Source organism: Leptonychotes weddellii, chromosome 7, assembly GCF_054177405.1.
Source record: "Leptonychotes weddellii isolate Sample4059 chromosome 7, ASM5417740v2, whole genome shotgun sequence".
Classification (NCBI taxonomy): domain Eukaryota; kingdom Metazoa; phylum Chordata; class Mammalia; order Carnivora; family Phocidae; genus Leptonychotes; species Leptonychotes weddellii.
In genome coordinates, this window is record NC_138375.1 from 79,614,130 (window position 1) to 79,630,241 (window position 16,112).

The following is a 16,112-nucleotide window of genomic DNA, read 5'->3' on the forward strand; positions in this document are numbered from 1 at the left end:
CTTATTTTATTATTTATTAAATTTAAAAACAAAGCTAACTTTAGCTCTTGACCTACCTCTTCATTTCTCTGATTGAACAGAAAAACTTTCCCCTGCTATAATTTGAGAAGCACTGAGCACCTTCAGCTGGCCTTGGCTTGATCCTGGTGACTAAGACTTCAAGACTTTAGTTTAAAGGCATTGGCAACCTCCATTTAAAGGCAGAAGTTATCTGGCAGGGGTAATGCATAAAGTCATTATCACGTAAGATTAGTTCTGAAAGATAAATTGTCGCCTTCTAATGAGTCCCTAGCAGAACAGGGCCAGAGCAGTTGGATTTGAAGAGGATAGGAAAAAGAAAAGTCATTCTCTAAAACACCCCAGTCACAATAATCATCCAGTGAATCTCTGCTGAGTTGAATCAACTTAGACAGCACCAGACTTTACTTCTGGGACCCTGTCAAAGAATAATGTTTTGTAGCTGAATCCCAAGGGAAACTTTGATGGCCAGGGGAAAGGAAGAACAGTTAAAGGGCAGAAACTACCAAAGGAGGTGAGGAGAGTACCCATATCTGTGTTTGCATATTTAAAATTAAGTAGGAATAAGGAAACAGGAGATGTTGTATAACTACTACCCAGAAATGTTCCTCTCTTCCCAAAGTACAAAATTTAATCTGCTCCTATTTAGCTGATAATTCATTTTAGAAACCCTTGAGGGTTAAATTAACATCTGAAATTCAGAAAAAAATTATAGACGTTTTTCCTATATCTAGATAGCTTGTAAGTGTAATTTTCATATCATTTAGGTAAGGCAGAGAAACAAAGCTCCCTCGGTTTGTATCTTGAATTCATAGGACAATTTACCTATGATAGAAAATAAAGCTATTGGTTAGCAACTTGAATAATCACCACCATGTATAAGATTAAGCTGATCTTATACTTTTCAGATTTACAATATTACTTCCAAACTATCTAGAGCTGGAATTCAAATCTACAGTATGGTCCTTATAGCACTATATATCTTTAATTTCTCTCTCTGGTCATTTTATCCAAGATGATGTAGATTACAAAGTTTAATTTTATACTTACAACATTATCATTTAATTTTCTCCAACAGTATACCAATAAGTTTCTGCCAGTGAATTGGCAAAATTATGATTTTTCTTAGTTTATCTTTTGCCATCCAATAATTTTTCAACCTAGCTCTAAGAGCTCTGGTTTCACTTCTTGTAGGGAAGAAGCAGCTTGTTGGCACAATGCAGTAAGATCTAGGGATCTGTAACATGGGAAACTGAATGATTGTTTCAATATTTCCACCAGCAGTTTTCAGAGGGTAGGGCATTTAATCAGAAAAAACGTATCACTGAAGTTCAGGATATAAATGCCAAGACACCGCATATTATAGCGGTGCTGCCCGTTGATATCTAGGAAATCCAGAGTTCAAAGGGAAGATCCACCAACTAGAAAGAGCTTCCCAGAAAACCCAGGGAGTTCTGGATAATATTTCAAATATGCCTACTCCCTACTTGAGTGACTGGTCATATTTCCTTGATTCAAGATACCCATTTTTCACAGTTATGGCTTCCAAAATCAGGAGACAACTTTTAATCAAGGTATACTTTTAATATGGTAATATCTTTTTCTTTTTTGCAAATGTATTATTTAATCAATAGTGAAACTTAAATGATCAGTGGTTGTTTATACTTGAGAAGATAAGTTATTCCAACAAATAAATACAGGGCCAAACATAAGAAGAGTAAAACTTTATACAGGACTAATATTTGCCCTGATATTGTAAAACTTAAATGAAGAAAATCAGAAAAGGAAAAATTCTGTACCATGGTAGTGAACTTAGCTATTAGACACTAGTTCTATGTTTAAAAGCATGTGGAATGCTTCTCCAGACTAAATTTAGTATCCTTGTGGGGGAGAGAATTTACTTGTTATTTATAAGAACTCTGTGTGTGTGTGTGTGTGTGCGTGTGTGTGTGTGTTGGGGGCGAGGGGTGCTCCAATTAATTCAAAGCACATTAGAGACCTTAAGACCATACCTACAACATGACAATTAAAATTTTCATGAAAGATAAGTGATTACATGTGGTTAAAAGTGGTGATAGCAAAATAAATTTCTTTTTACTGAAAAGTTGTAATTTGACCTGTTTTGACACATTAAGGGGAGGCTTCCAACCTAAACATTTTTCTTAACTCATGAGTCAATCAAGTAATTCTAACTGGGGCTGTAATTCAGCATTCTGGCAATACAAGGAGACTTGAAATTTTCTAGAACATCTGGCTCACTTTACAGACAAGAAAAATGAGGTTCAAGAAGAGAGTCATTGGGGGGTCACCTGGGTGACTCAGTTGGTTAAGCGTCTGCCTTCGGCTCAGGTCATGATCTCGGGGTCCTGGGATCGAGCCCTGCATCAGGCTCTCTGCTCAGTGGGGAGTCTGCTTCTCCCTCTGTGCTCTCACTCTCTCTCTCTCAAATAAATAAATAAAATCTTTAAAAAAAAAAAAAAAAAAGAAGAGAGTCATTGGTTTTGCCCAAGGTTGCCCAGTTAATTAGTGACAGAACCATGGGTAGAACCCAGTACTTTCTGTTTTCCAGTAAAACACTTTTCTCAGGGGAGAAGAGACTACCTCCCTCTCCCTGAACATGACAGAATACTGTGGTTCTGGGCAGCCTTGCCAGAACCTGAAAATTAAAACCAAGTCTCAGAGGAGTTTTGAGAAAGCAGAGCCCTAATTCTACCACAGTATTTCAGGTTGTTCTCTGTAATCCTCTGGCCACTGCAAATAGAAACAATGTCTATATGGTTTTTGTAGCAGACCTGAGAATTCTTGCATTAAAATACAGTATTTAAGCAGTCAAGAAAGTCTTTAATAAGCTAGAATCATATATCATTTTGAGAATTGGAAGTCTTGTGCAATAAATTTCATGTCATTCTCTAAATTTATAGAGGAGGAAGATAATGTCTGGGAAAGTAAAATGAGCTGTCACGTGCTGGTCAGTACAGGGTCAGGACTGGGACACAAGTTTTCTAACTCCCTGTCCACTCTTTCTTCATGACACCACATAGCTTCATCATGAATGATGTCCAGGAAATGGACAGATGCATAGGGGAATTAACCTCTGACAGCTTTCCTATGACAGATTCCTCCAGCAACACAAAGATGTGGGTGATACTTGTCCTCAGGCCTGGCTAACTCTCTATCTGGCCCTGTACACATTTAACTAAATGTGATGTATATGTACGCGTATAAGTTGCTTGCAGGTAGACATCACTTCTGCCTGATAGTTTTCTCTCTCCTCTTTGTATCTTTTCCATCTCAGCACAATAATACACAAGAGTTCCCACAGAAAAACAAATGACACCACTTTCTCACTAGGCTTCCCTCTGGGAATAAAACTAATGGACAAACTCTGTGGGGCACTATGGGTGAGAAATTATACCTAGCTGTTAGTAGCCTCGAGCCTGACAGGACCCAGCATTACCTACCACAGTGGGGCTACAGCAAAGAGAGAAGAAAAGTTGACGCAGAGAAGGGCTTCAAAAAGGCAGACAAAATGATAATGGGGTTCACATGAGGAAGATAAAATGTAAAGTCGGAGGATGGAAGGATGACTAAAAGGTTTGGTGAAAATGGGTTCAAGGGGTGCCTGGGTGGTTCAGTCGTTAAGCATCTGCCTTCGGCTCAGGTCATGATCCTGGGGTCCTGGGATCAAGCCCGGCATGGGGCTCCCTGCTCAGGCGGAAGCCTGCTTCTCCCTCCCCCCCACCCCCCCGCTTGTGTTCCCTCTTTCACTATCTCTCTCAATGTCAAATAAATAAATAAAATCTTCAAAAAAAAAAAGAAAAGAAAATGGGTTCAAGACCACACAAGGGAGACACAGTCATGCCTTTGTGCAGGTCCTGGTGTGGACTGCCTGATGACTTCAGGAAACTAGACAGTTGTTGAAAGAAACATTGAATTTCTAGAATTCTAAAATAAAGATGCATATTATCTTCATTTTAAGAAAAAATACATTTCAAAAAAAGTCTTCAAAGGGTTACAATAAGTTTCCCTCTTAAAATCTCCAGTAACTAATTTTAACAATGGCTTTCATATCTTTCTCAGTTTGTCATTTTGTTTAGCTCAAAAAAAAAGAAATAATTATAATATTTCTCTTCTAATAATGTCAGAAGTTTCCATTATTGCCCAAAATGAAAATATTTCACTGTAGCCTAATTTCCCTCTTCATTATATAACATAAGATCAAGAGCCATAAAAATCATTATTTTCCTGATGCCTTCAATCTATTCATAAAGGAAAGAAAGTGAAGGATAAAGCTATCTCTCAGGATTCCCAAACCACTTTGCTTTTGGAGTTTGGATATTCAGGCAACTGTTGGCTGTTTATTGGTTTGAATAACCCAAGCAAGGTACAAGATGTTAGAACTCACATCTGCTTATGCTAGAATGAAAACCCATCTGAGAATCAATGAAGCACATGGAGAGGGTCTAATTAAATCCCTATGCCATTTCCTTTAAAGCTGTCAAATTGAAATTGTAATCGTGTATTCATTCACCCCCAGTGGTGTGGTGGTAATTTTAGAAGTGGGAATATTTAAGCAATAAGACCCAACAGGGTGTGTTTTGCTAGGATATCAACAAGACTGGATAGTTCCTAGGTAAGCAGCCAATAGGCTGAAAGCAAAACCTTTCCTAAAGGGTAGGTGAATCATGAGACCTTTCTATAAGTGTACAACCATACTCATGACAAAGACAATTTTGGGAACGAGAACTCGTAATAGATGTATTTATTAAATTATACCATAAAACCATGTTAAACTATTTAATGAAAATAATGCAAAGCATTGACACATTATATCAAAGTGATAATATGTTCAACAAATTAAAAATCAAATTTCCAAGATTTCTGGATTTTGAAGTCACCATAAAATTCCAAACACTTGTTTGATCTACAATCTTCTTTATTCTTATGCCTAATTTTGTTATTGCCTTAAATGATTCCCAACAAAAATTTAGGTGAATAAATATGAGAAGAATAAATGCTCTGCAACCTGTGATTGGGGTACTTTTTGTCTCATTTTAGAGGACAGCACAGCTTTAAGGAAGAGTCTCTGGAACACAGTCTGAAATGTCTAAAAGTTCCTCACATATACTAAAAAGAAGCTAAGATCCCCAATTACTCAGGATGCTTTCTGCCCTATGTTTAAATAACAAATAGCTAAGAAAAGCAAGCAGATTAGATAGCTAATTCACTGGCTTCATGTGGATACTGCCTGAGTTAAGAGACCAGGGGTACCTGGTATATTCTCTATGTTCTTGCTTCTAGGCTATAAGATTTCTTACTCAATCTAGAGGCAATGACAAAAAAAAAAAACAAAAAACGAAGAACGAAAAACTAAAACCACAAAACACACACACACACATCGAAAGAAAGAAAGAAAGAAAGAAAGAAGACATAGTTTTGTAGATTAAATTGTTAAACTGCTTTCCTTGGTATACTTTCTGACTGGAAAATTCAGTAAATGGAAGTAAAAAAAAAGCTAGCATGACAGCATTCTAACAATCCACATATAAAAAATTCCTCCTTTTACTCATCTTCTCTCATTTTATACCATTCCATCCTCCTCTACATCCAATCTCAAACAGAGACACATCTGTAAGGATGAGTGTCAACTGCTCTGCAGATATAACCCAGGCAGGAAAGATCATCAAGGTGGAACAACAGAGAAAAAAGAAAATAGGGAGTTTGATTCTGTTTTAGCTCTCCCTACTCCTATGCCAGCTCCCTGTCTACACAAAAGCCTCTAAGAAAGATTTCCTCAGCCAAGTGGACAAATACAGCAACCTCAGAGAAAATTAAGGAAGGTTCCATTGGGGCTCCATTCTGTTTGTCTAGGGTATCCTTCAGGGAAGAATTATGATAAGCAATATTGACAATAAAAAAGTAAAATAAAACAGAATATCACTTCTGTATAAAAAAACTATAGAAAACTGAGTAGAACTAGAGGTCACACAAGAGAATGAAATAACTGGATAAAGGGAGGGTACCCTTCCCACCTTCCTCTCCACTTGGCTTAAGCCCATTCAACTTCTGGTGCCTGGGGATGGGGAACAGGGTGGGGATGGACACTTAGGAGAATGGAAGTCTACTGTTTTGATCAAATAAATTCACCTTTTCTGATCTGATTCTCCTAGAAAACAAAAATCACTCCCACCATGAGTGTAGAGAATCCCCACGATCATAATGCCAACTCACACATTACATTCTCTACCCTACACTGGCAACATAACTATATAGAGAGGAACAGAGTTTACAGGTAAGTGGAAGAAAGATAAAATTCATAAATGATAAGCAGAATTCAAAACCATCAGCATACCAGGAGAATCCATAAATTGCATCTCTCTGCAGGAAGACAGATCCCCAAAATTAGTCAGTGACAGGGAGAACATACACAAAGTTATAATAAAATTCCAATATTGAATTCTTATAAAAAGAAGCATAAAACTTATATGTCTTGGGACTTTTCAAGCAAAGGTCAACATTTGAATTATAGGGAATTGCTCTTTTAGGCTTTTATTTTACCTGAGCCAAATTTGTCCACACTTAGGAAGAGTACATTGCTCTGAAAGAGCACATACTCCTACTCTCCAGGATTAGTGATAAATAACTAAAACATCTGCAGGGAAAAAAAATTATTAAATCACTTAATATTAATGCTCATTGGATAGCAAATTTGAGGGCTCAAGTTAATTGAGCATTGACCAATAAACTTCTTTAGAGGTATCAAATACATAACCCCAAATTAAAAGGATTATTTCATAGCTTTATCTCCACAAAAGTGATCAGTTTCAAATGTAAGTATTTTCCCTCAAACTAGAATATTCCAGTGTTTTTTTATAAAGGGCCCATATAAATGGATTTCAGAAACTATCTTTCACTTATAACATCATTGGATATGCTTTTTCACTTTTGCTGGGTTTTCACTTTTACATATAAAAATGACATAAATGTCTACAGTGAAAGAGATGTCTCCATTTAAATAAATGTGCTGATTACTAGCAACTTACACTAAAAGGAGAGAATTTTAATTTTGTTGTTTTTTAAAAAAGAAATAATTTTATAGCCTTCATCACATATATCCAAAACAAAAATGAACCATTTACAAGTACTAAGCATTATTAGCACCTTAAAATATAAGTGATTCTGCTACAATGTCAGCAGGTTACTATTGAAAAGCAATTCATTATCTAATTTGTCTTTGGCCACATAAGAGACATGAACATGTAGAAGACATGCAGGCCTAGGCATTTTAGATTAGATAACACCTGACCTACCTTGAGAGAGAAAAATAGTAAAAACCTGTTAAAGTCTCTGCTGTTTTAATTAGAGATGTGGTATCATGAAATACTTAATGCTTTCTTTCCTGCTGCTGGAAAAACACCTGCTCCTCGCCCATTATCTGATCTTGTCAGTGCCCAAATAGTGAAGATCTAATGTTCACTGTCAAATGGCATTCTCAGTAGTACATCTCAACTAAACTCTACATACAGAATGATGGCTTCATAGAGGAATAATGATCCAAATAATCCTAGTAATAACCTTCCTTTGGAAGCAAAATGTTTGCAAACTTTCCTATTAAATGTAGTTTTTGTCACACCTGTGTAGCCTTGCCAAAGGCATGCTGAGATCTCAATAGTGGGCCAACATGAAAAATGAAGTAAACTGGAATTGTGTTGAGCCAAGCCTAAGAAAATTAATTTAGCTGTAGGTCCAGCCATCAAGGAACCAAAACGGTATGCCTAAGAGAGCATCACAATCTCAGAAGTAATCCTGACTGGTGTTTTTGTACAGGAATCTACACAGCTGGGAAGCATGCCAGAGCTCATGCTTTGCAGGAGAGACTGGTAGAGAAATGGCAAGAGCTATCAAACAGGTAAGCATTTGGCCAAGGGGTCTGGGGCTTGTGGCAGAACCCTGTTCCAGCAAATAGAGCTGAATGACACTGGAAAAGTAAACACAGTCATGAGAAGGCACAATTAGATCAGGAGATATGGGTGCAGCTTTGTAGGCAGTGGACTGCTCAAGCCCAAGCCAGTCCAAGAATCAGACTGACTCAGAACAATAAGGCTAGTGCCAAGTTTCCCCACCGGCAAAGATGTAATTTATATTTCTTTTCCAGTGTTAGTTCCCTTTAGCTCAAAACTGGACAGAAACGAGCCTATAAGTTTAAAGTTTTCAATGTCTAAAGTTAAATGAGGCTAGAGAAGGTGTGAATCTACCTTTATGTGGTCATTTACATATTTTTTCTATCCAACACACACAGAAATCACTGAACACACACACACACATACACACGCACACCACAGACATGAACACACTTTTGTTAATACAGTATGAATGATTTTCTTAAGTCTATATTTTACAAAGTTCCAAATATATTGCTGACTGCCAAGTCTTCTTAATTTATAACAACAAATAAATCTTACTTAAGATTAGGAAAACCACATTAAGTTTATGATCTTTGACATTCAAGCATATTGTTTAAAATGTTCAAAAAATTATGAACTTTACTTAGAGATGAGTTTCAGGGTATACTTCATCACAGATTATGAAAATCATGGAAAATGTACAGTTGTGAAATAAACCAGTGGGAATATACAGATTTCCAATTCTGGGTTCCCTAATTTTAAGCTCTTTATATCCTGATTTATCAAATGCAAACTTTGAACTTCTCCAGTTGAAATATTTCTTAAATTCTAATATAGAAGGATTTATGTATATTCCCCATTGTTTCATTCACTTAGAAAGCAGATTGAAAGAACAATGATGGTGGATTTCAGATGTCTGGAGGAAATACTGCACACGTGACATCTGTTTTCCCTGGAGATTTGACACACATTTGCTTTAATGTACTAGTGTGTTCCTCATTACCTTAGAAGCTATATGCTAAAAACAGGAGTGTGTTTCAGTTTTCAAGGAAAAGAAAAAAATTTTAAATCCCAAAGCCCTTCTCTCTGATGAACAATAAATTAGGGTTAAGCTTTCAAAAAAGAAAAAATGCAAATGATCATGTTTCTAAATGGCCCAACTTTTTAAAGATTATGTGTAAGTCTTCCATAAGCCTTCCATACATGTTAGTTTTTCTTGTTATTGAAGAATTATCCAGAGCCAGAAAGAACATGTCTTTGAAAATCAACAGCTAAAAGAAATAAGATCTGCATCTCTAAATAGCCTGAGTCACCAATTTAAGATGTTTGAGGTACTAATCCTCTGGAAAATTATTTGGCCTCCAGAAGCAGTGAATTGTTAAACATCTTTGGTGGATACCCTGGAGTTTTGCCATAAACTGACACATGAAGATCCATGCCGAACACAGAATGCCACTATTCCACACTATACCAGCTGGCTTGTAACATCTACATCTCTGTATAATTTCCCTTAATAAAAAACATATAACATATCCAAAACACTTCCATGATTCCCATTCAGTTGTTCAACCAATTTGAAAATTGAGGAATATTTCCCCCTCAGATCACCTAAACTTAAAAGCTTTTGTAAGGTTCCTTCAGAGTGAAGGAACACAATTCAGAATGATAGCATGAAGAATAAAATGTATTCTTGAAGTTCACATATGACATGGGTAGATGAGATAAAATCTTTTTCTTCCACTATGTCTGTCCTTTGCCTGAGATGACCACATCAAATGATCAGATGTTACTCTGCAGCATGAGAACTAGATGGAGCAATGAAATCAAGTGTCTCGAATCATTTCCTAAGTCCAGACTATGATAATAAACATCTCTTGAAACGTCTAAGCCAGACCCATTAGTGAACATGAGCTGTCTCACATCAGCTGAAAGGAAAACTGTCTCCTGAAATTAAAGAGCAATTGGTATCAACATTTGCTTTCTCCTGGCACCATCTTTAGAATCTTGGATTCAGACCTTTGACTCATGCATCCTGATGCACTTAAATAAAACTAAAAAGACTTCAATATACCCCACTCAGTGAACTGAAGTAAATAAGTGAATTGATTTAGTGAATTGCATCCATACCCTTAATTAAATACATTTCACAACTTAATTTGGAGAATTAGAATTAATTTTGCATTTATTATAGTGGCTTTTCCATTAAAAATAGAGACACCAAGGAGGTCAGATTGAGTTAGGGATAAAGGTTAGAAGGTCCTATTAAAAAGACTAATAAAAAGTGATTTAAATGTCACCATTTCCCTGCCAAAATGTATACGTGATATTTTTAGTTTGACATGAAAACTCCATCCTTGTTTGTTGGTGTTCAATTCTGAACATAAATTCTATAGTTTTCAGAAAGAGATGATACGTGTGTATTTAACAGCTAAAACACTAACAGGATTGGAAACCAAAATCTTCTGTTTATCCAAAGGTTAGATAGAGTATATTCAGCCACAATATGAATGTAGATTACCTACATGAGCTTGCCAACAACAATCTTTAGGATAGAACAGTAATTTAATGTGTACCTTAGCCAGACACCCAGCAGAGAGAGCTGACCAAGTCTAGCTGACTGAGGCAAGTAATCATTAGCAAATATCTCTGCTAAGATGAGATTTAATAGTTTTTATGGTCTATATCTCTACTGGTTTGAATTTTTTCAAAGCCTCAGAAACTACAAAAATATTAAAGTGAGAAGTCTTTATTGATTAAAAGAATAAAACAAATTGATTAACAGATTGGTGGATGACTGCATGTATAGATGGATAGATGAATTTTCAAAGACTTTAATTTATAATATAGTTTTTATTTAAATAAAAAACCAAAGTACTTTACTTCCTTTTTATAATATCTGGTTTGAAATTGTATCCAGCAGGTTGAAGACAGCTGAGGGAGCAATTGGGGAAATTTTTCCTTAAGAGACTATAATGACACAATTCATTTTCCGTATATTACAGATATTATCATGAAAGATAAATTGAAGAGATTCCAAGAAAGAGAAAGAAGTCATGATTTAGGTATTAATTCTTCAGTCAAGAAGTTTACCCTCAGAAGTCTCCATTTGTTTACATTTTTTACAAAACTATATTTCAAACATCTTGGCTGGATATATGCACTTCATCAGAACAAGTAACTAGTTCATGATTAGCTAGATTCTCCATACACCAGGATCATCTCCAGTTGTAAATTAAGTACCAGTGGAAGTCAAATCAGCAGAGTATAATTTATTAAGCTACTGCTGTGTTAATGCAACCTCCAAAGGTAGCTCATTTACTATCCAGGATTTGATTAGCCCCTAGAAAAACCTGGTTCATTTTATTCAGATAACGCTATTTCAAACCATAAATTTCACAAACTGACCCTCAGAGACAAAATACCTGTGAATTTAAGTATTCTGTAATTTACAGAATTAAGAATTCTATAAAATTCTAACTCATTCATTTTCCATCCACATTGACACCTTGCTAGTTGTACAGGGAGTTATAAAATATGTAATCCTGCTATTTTTCAAAGATAAGTTAGGCAATATCCCGGGGAGGCATATTTTGCTCAGGAATCCTTACACCATTATGATACTACCCAATATGTTATGGCAATTGTAATACTTTGTAGACCAGTGGAAAATATATCTAAAAATAACTGTGCCATTTCTGAGCAAAAGCAGAAGTAATTGATGTTTCCTAGAAAAATGATCCCACCTGGCTTTGTAGAAGAGCAGCATGAGTGTTTCAGTGACAGGTAGATCCAGAACAGAGCTTTGTCCTCAATATCATTCCGATTCTCTGAAACCCCAAAGCAAGGTTCATAGAGATTCTTTAGAATGCTCCACTTGAAAGCCAGATTACACTATTTAAGTGGCCTATGGAGTTCTGTATTAAAGGCTCCCTGCTGCTCAGGCATTTTTCCCATTATAATATATTGCTGTGGATTTAACACTGTAGATGTTCTAGCATTTAACTAATATGGCTCAAAAGGTTGTCATTGGGGACGCTTCTAAATTGTATCACTGCAAATAAACCTTGCTACAGAAAGAACTGCTTATTTAGCAAAGACATTTTATGGCATATTTGCATAAAAATACTACTTCTGTCTTTCAAGTTCATCTGTAACACTGCTGCTGAGCAGAAGAGCATTAGATGTGTTACGAACACAAGCGACTTTGGCAGCAAGCTAATTTGTAAATACATGTTGCAAACTTTAAGTGCACCACAATGCCCTAACTTATACCCTGCCTAACTCGGAGATGTTTGCATAATAGAAAAAGAGTATCGAAAATACTTATTACTCAGCTCTTCCATTTAGCTTAGGGGAAATTGGTAATCAACCACTGGATGTTAGTCCCCTGTCATATGTGGCCTACAAAGCTGGTGAATGAAACAATTCAAGGCAAGGCAGTTTCCAGAGGAGAATGAAATATTGGCCACATGGTTAGATTGTTTGAAGAGATGTTTTTTAGCCCTCTTCTAACACCAACCAACAGTGAATATGAAAGCAGACATGAGAACGAAAGGTATTTACCAAGCCTTGTCATGTCCTCTTGATCTCAGTTGAAGGTTCATGCTTGCTGGTACTGCAGAACATGAAAACAGCTTAGACTCAGAGAAGCCTGGGTTCAACATCTGTCTTAATGTATGTGCTATGTGCTCTTAGACAAGTTGTTTGACCTAAGACTCAATTTCCTCATATTTTTTGAAATGTGTATAACATACTGACTTTGGTGGTTAAGAAAATTTAACAGCCTTTTCAGTTAGATAAGGCAGGTACTTTTACCTACATTCTGTAGATAGGAAAATTAAAGCTCAATGAATTTAAGAGAATCTGTACAAATTTAAGAATTTGTAAAATGTCACATATATAGATAATAGCAGAGCTGGGTACAAAATCCAAGATGTTGGCCCCTGACTTAAAGGTATTTCTGTTCCAATATGTAGGATTCTCAATTTTCCTAGATTTTGCTGGGTGTTCTGACCTCACAGATGTACACATAAGCTATTTTCATTTTTAAGCCAAACAAATCTTTATTTATTAAAAAGTGAAGAAAAAACAAAACCTTAAACAGCTAGTCAGGTTGAAACTTCACATTTGCTTTTTTGAAAGTCTGTCCACAGGTCTCCTAAACTGTTCCTACTTTTCACAGATTCTTCCTTTATTTCAACTCTGAACTCAAAAGATACAAGGCTTCCACTTCTCTCTGAGATTCCAGCAGTGTCCTGTGATATAAGGAAATTGGGGACAAAGGAGGCCATTTGTAAGTATAAGCCAGCTATGGATTGAATGTTGACTGGGCACGTCCCTCGCTGCTTACTATAACTTTTTTTCCTCTATTGAATTAATATGATCATTGCAAAAAATTAGATTACAATATGGTCATAACAAAATATATGCCTACAAATTAATTTATTTATACATTCAGAGAGTATTTTAAGTTAGAACTTATTCATGTCCTTGGACAATATACCATACTATGTAATTTATGTATTTATTTCTTTTATTCTCTCATATCTCACTAAAAATAAAATGCAGGAATGTGTAACTATTGTCACCATTTTATTCCCAATTTTAGAAAAAGTTTCTAAGACATAGACATGTATTAAATATTTGTTAAATGACTGAATGCATCCCTCAATCAAATACATACCTTAAATGGGAATATGAATTCCATCTGATACCAACCCAACCATTTTTGCATTGCATCATCCTTTCTCACCTATTTAAAGTGAATTTCTCACCTGTTTAAGGTGCAATTTCCCCTTCTTTTTCCTGCATCATCAATGTATTACACTATCAAATTCTTCCCATCCACTTACAGCTATGCATTAATATCTATCAACTTGAAAAAAAAAAAAAAAAACAACCTTGACACCATAGCTCCCTCCAGCTATATCTTCACTTGTCTGCTGCCTTTACATGAAATCTTTTTTAAAAAGTTGCCTCTACTTCCTGAATCCACTTCTTCCCTTTTCAATATTTCTTGACACACATGCCTGAAACTATAATTGCTTTTGTTAATGTTATCAGTGATCTCCATGTTGTCAAAGCTAATGGCCAGTATGGTTTTGAAACACTTTCTTCACTTGACTCTTAGGATACCATTTGCCTTTCATTCTCCTCCTCTCCCACCGGTACGTACTTATCTTTCTAACCTTGAATCACTGGTATGTCCCAGGGCTGTCTTCAACACTCTGCTTCCATCCTCTATTGACACTTACCATCTAGGTAATCTCATTCAATGGCTTTAGATATCATCTATATGTTAATGACTCTAATTTTAATCTCTATCACTGTTCTCTCTCTTAAACTGCAGACTCATATATCCAATGCTTATTTCACATGTTCACTTGAATGCCTGAAAAACACCTTAAATTTAGCATGCCCAAATGCAAACTCTTGGTTCCTCGTCCACCCCCAAAATCTATACTTCCCCCAATGTTCTTCATTTCAGAAAAGGGCACCTCCATGATTTTGGTTGTTTATGCCATAAAGCTTACTGTCATCACAGGCTCCTCTCTTTTCTCTCACACTCCACATTCAATCCATCAGTAAATCCCATAAGTCCTAGCTTCAACATATATTCTTAACCAACTATTTCTTAATACTTCTAACACCATAGTTGAAATCACTATCATCTGTCACCTATACGACTAAAATGGGCTTCTAAATGAGTCTCTGTGTTTCTTTTTTTTAAGATTTTATTTATTTATTTGAGAGAGAGAGAGAGCACGCGAGTGGGGGGAGGGGTAGAGGGAGACAGAGACTCCCAAGCAGACTCTGTGCACTGAGTGCAGAGCCCGATGCAGGGCGCAATCTCACGACCCTGAGATCATGACCTGAGCTGAAATCAAGAATCAGACACCTAACAAACTGAGCCACCCAGGCACCACAGTCTCTATGTTTCTAGCCATGCCACTCTTACAGTCTCTTCTCAATACAGTATTCAACAATCTTTATAAAACATAACTTAAATCATGTCAGGGGGACCTGGGTGGCTCAGTCAGTTAAGTGTCTGCCTTCAGCTCAAGTCATGATCCCAGTGTCCTGGGATTGAGCCCCACATCAGGCTCCCTGCTCAGCCCGGAGTCTGCTTCTCCCTCTCCTTCACCTTCTGCCCTTCCCCCCAGCTCATGCTCATTCTCTCTCTCTCAAATAAATAAAATCTTAAGGAAAAAAGAAACATAAATTAGATCATGTCCAAACTTTGTTGAAAACCATCCATTAGCTTCTGAAATCACTCAGAATGAGACCCAAAGTCTTAACCACAGTATACAAGACCCAAATCATCTCTTCCACCCTACCGCACAAATTCTCTAATTTCATCTCCTATCATTCTCCTATGAATTATGATCCAGTTAACACTAGACTCCTGAATATTCCTCAAATATTCCAAGTACCACCCCCCACCTCACTGCAATCATATTTTCCTTTGCCTAGAAAATGCTCCCTCAAAATGTCTAGTTGGGTTTCTCTATCACGTCCTCAAGTTCTGTGCTCAAATCAGACACTAGGTGAGAAGGTTTCATTGACCATTCCATACAAAATAATGTCCTACCCCCCTAACTCTATATATCTTTATCCTTCCTTCACAGCATTCGTCACTAGCTAACATATATTATTTGTTTATTGCCTTTTTCTCTGCTTTAGAACATGAGCTCCAAGACAGCACAAAAATTATCTGTTGTGTGTATTGCTGTATCCCAGTCTTGAGACAGTTCCTGATACATGGTTGATGCTTAATAAATATCTATTGAGTCAGCTGAATGACTCCCTTAACTATGAAAAAATAGGGTGAGGAGAAACCATTGTCTCAGAAAAAGTTATACTAGGACCTTCCATGGCCAAATAAAGTAGAAAAACACAGGCTTAAATAAAATTAACTTCTCTGACTAGAGGGCTTCTCGAAAGGGGAATAGGATAAAGTATAGCATATGCCAAATGTATGAAATTACGAAAACCTTTATAAGAGAGATTTCATGAGACTATCTACTTTCTGGGGAACACACTGGAGAAATGCTGCCAAATTTAAACTGTATAGAATAGAATATATTTTGCAAGAAAGTTTTATTAATGACTTGATTGTATACTAGTACCTTTTGAGAGAGTTAGACATGGTACCAGAATTTGTACAAAATAATTTATTCAGTGAAAAAT

At 36.3% G+C, this 16,112-nt stretch overlaps 1 long non-coding RNA gene across 8 annotated transcripts in view; it reads right to left on the reverse strand.

Moving 5' to 3' along the window:
• Positions 1-16,112, reverse strand: part of LOC115944730 (uncharacterized) — a 127,920-nt gene that overhangs the window by 41,934 nt on the left and 69,874 nt on the right. For 7 of the 8 annotated variants that reach the window (XR_014147080.1, XR_014147082.1, XR_014147074.1 and 4 more), the window contains 2 exons: positions 13,018-13,177; positions 12,486-12,537 (listed from right to left, as the gene is read on the reverse strand). This is a non-coding gene — a long non-coding RNA (uncharacterized LOC115944730). Of the gene's footprint in view, positions 1-11,665; positions 11,750-12,485; positions 12,538-13,017; positions 13,178-16,112 lie in introns of all 8 variants that reach the window. The other variant, XR_014147079.1, reaches the window with a different exon arrangement.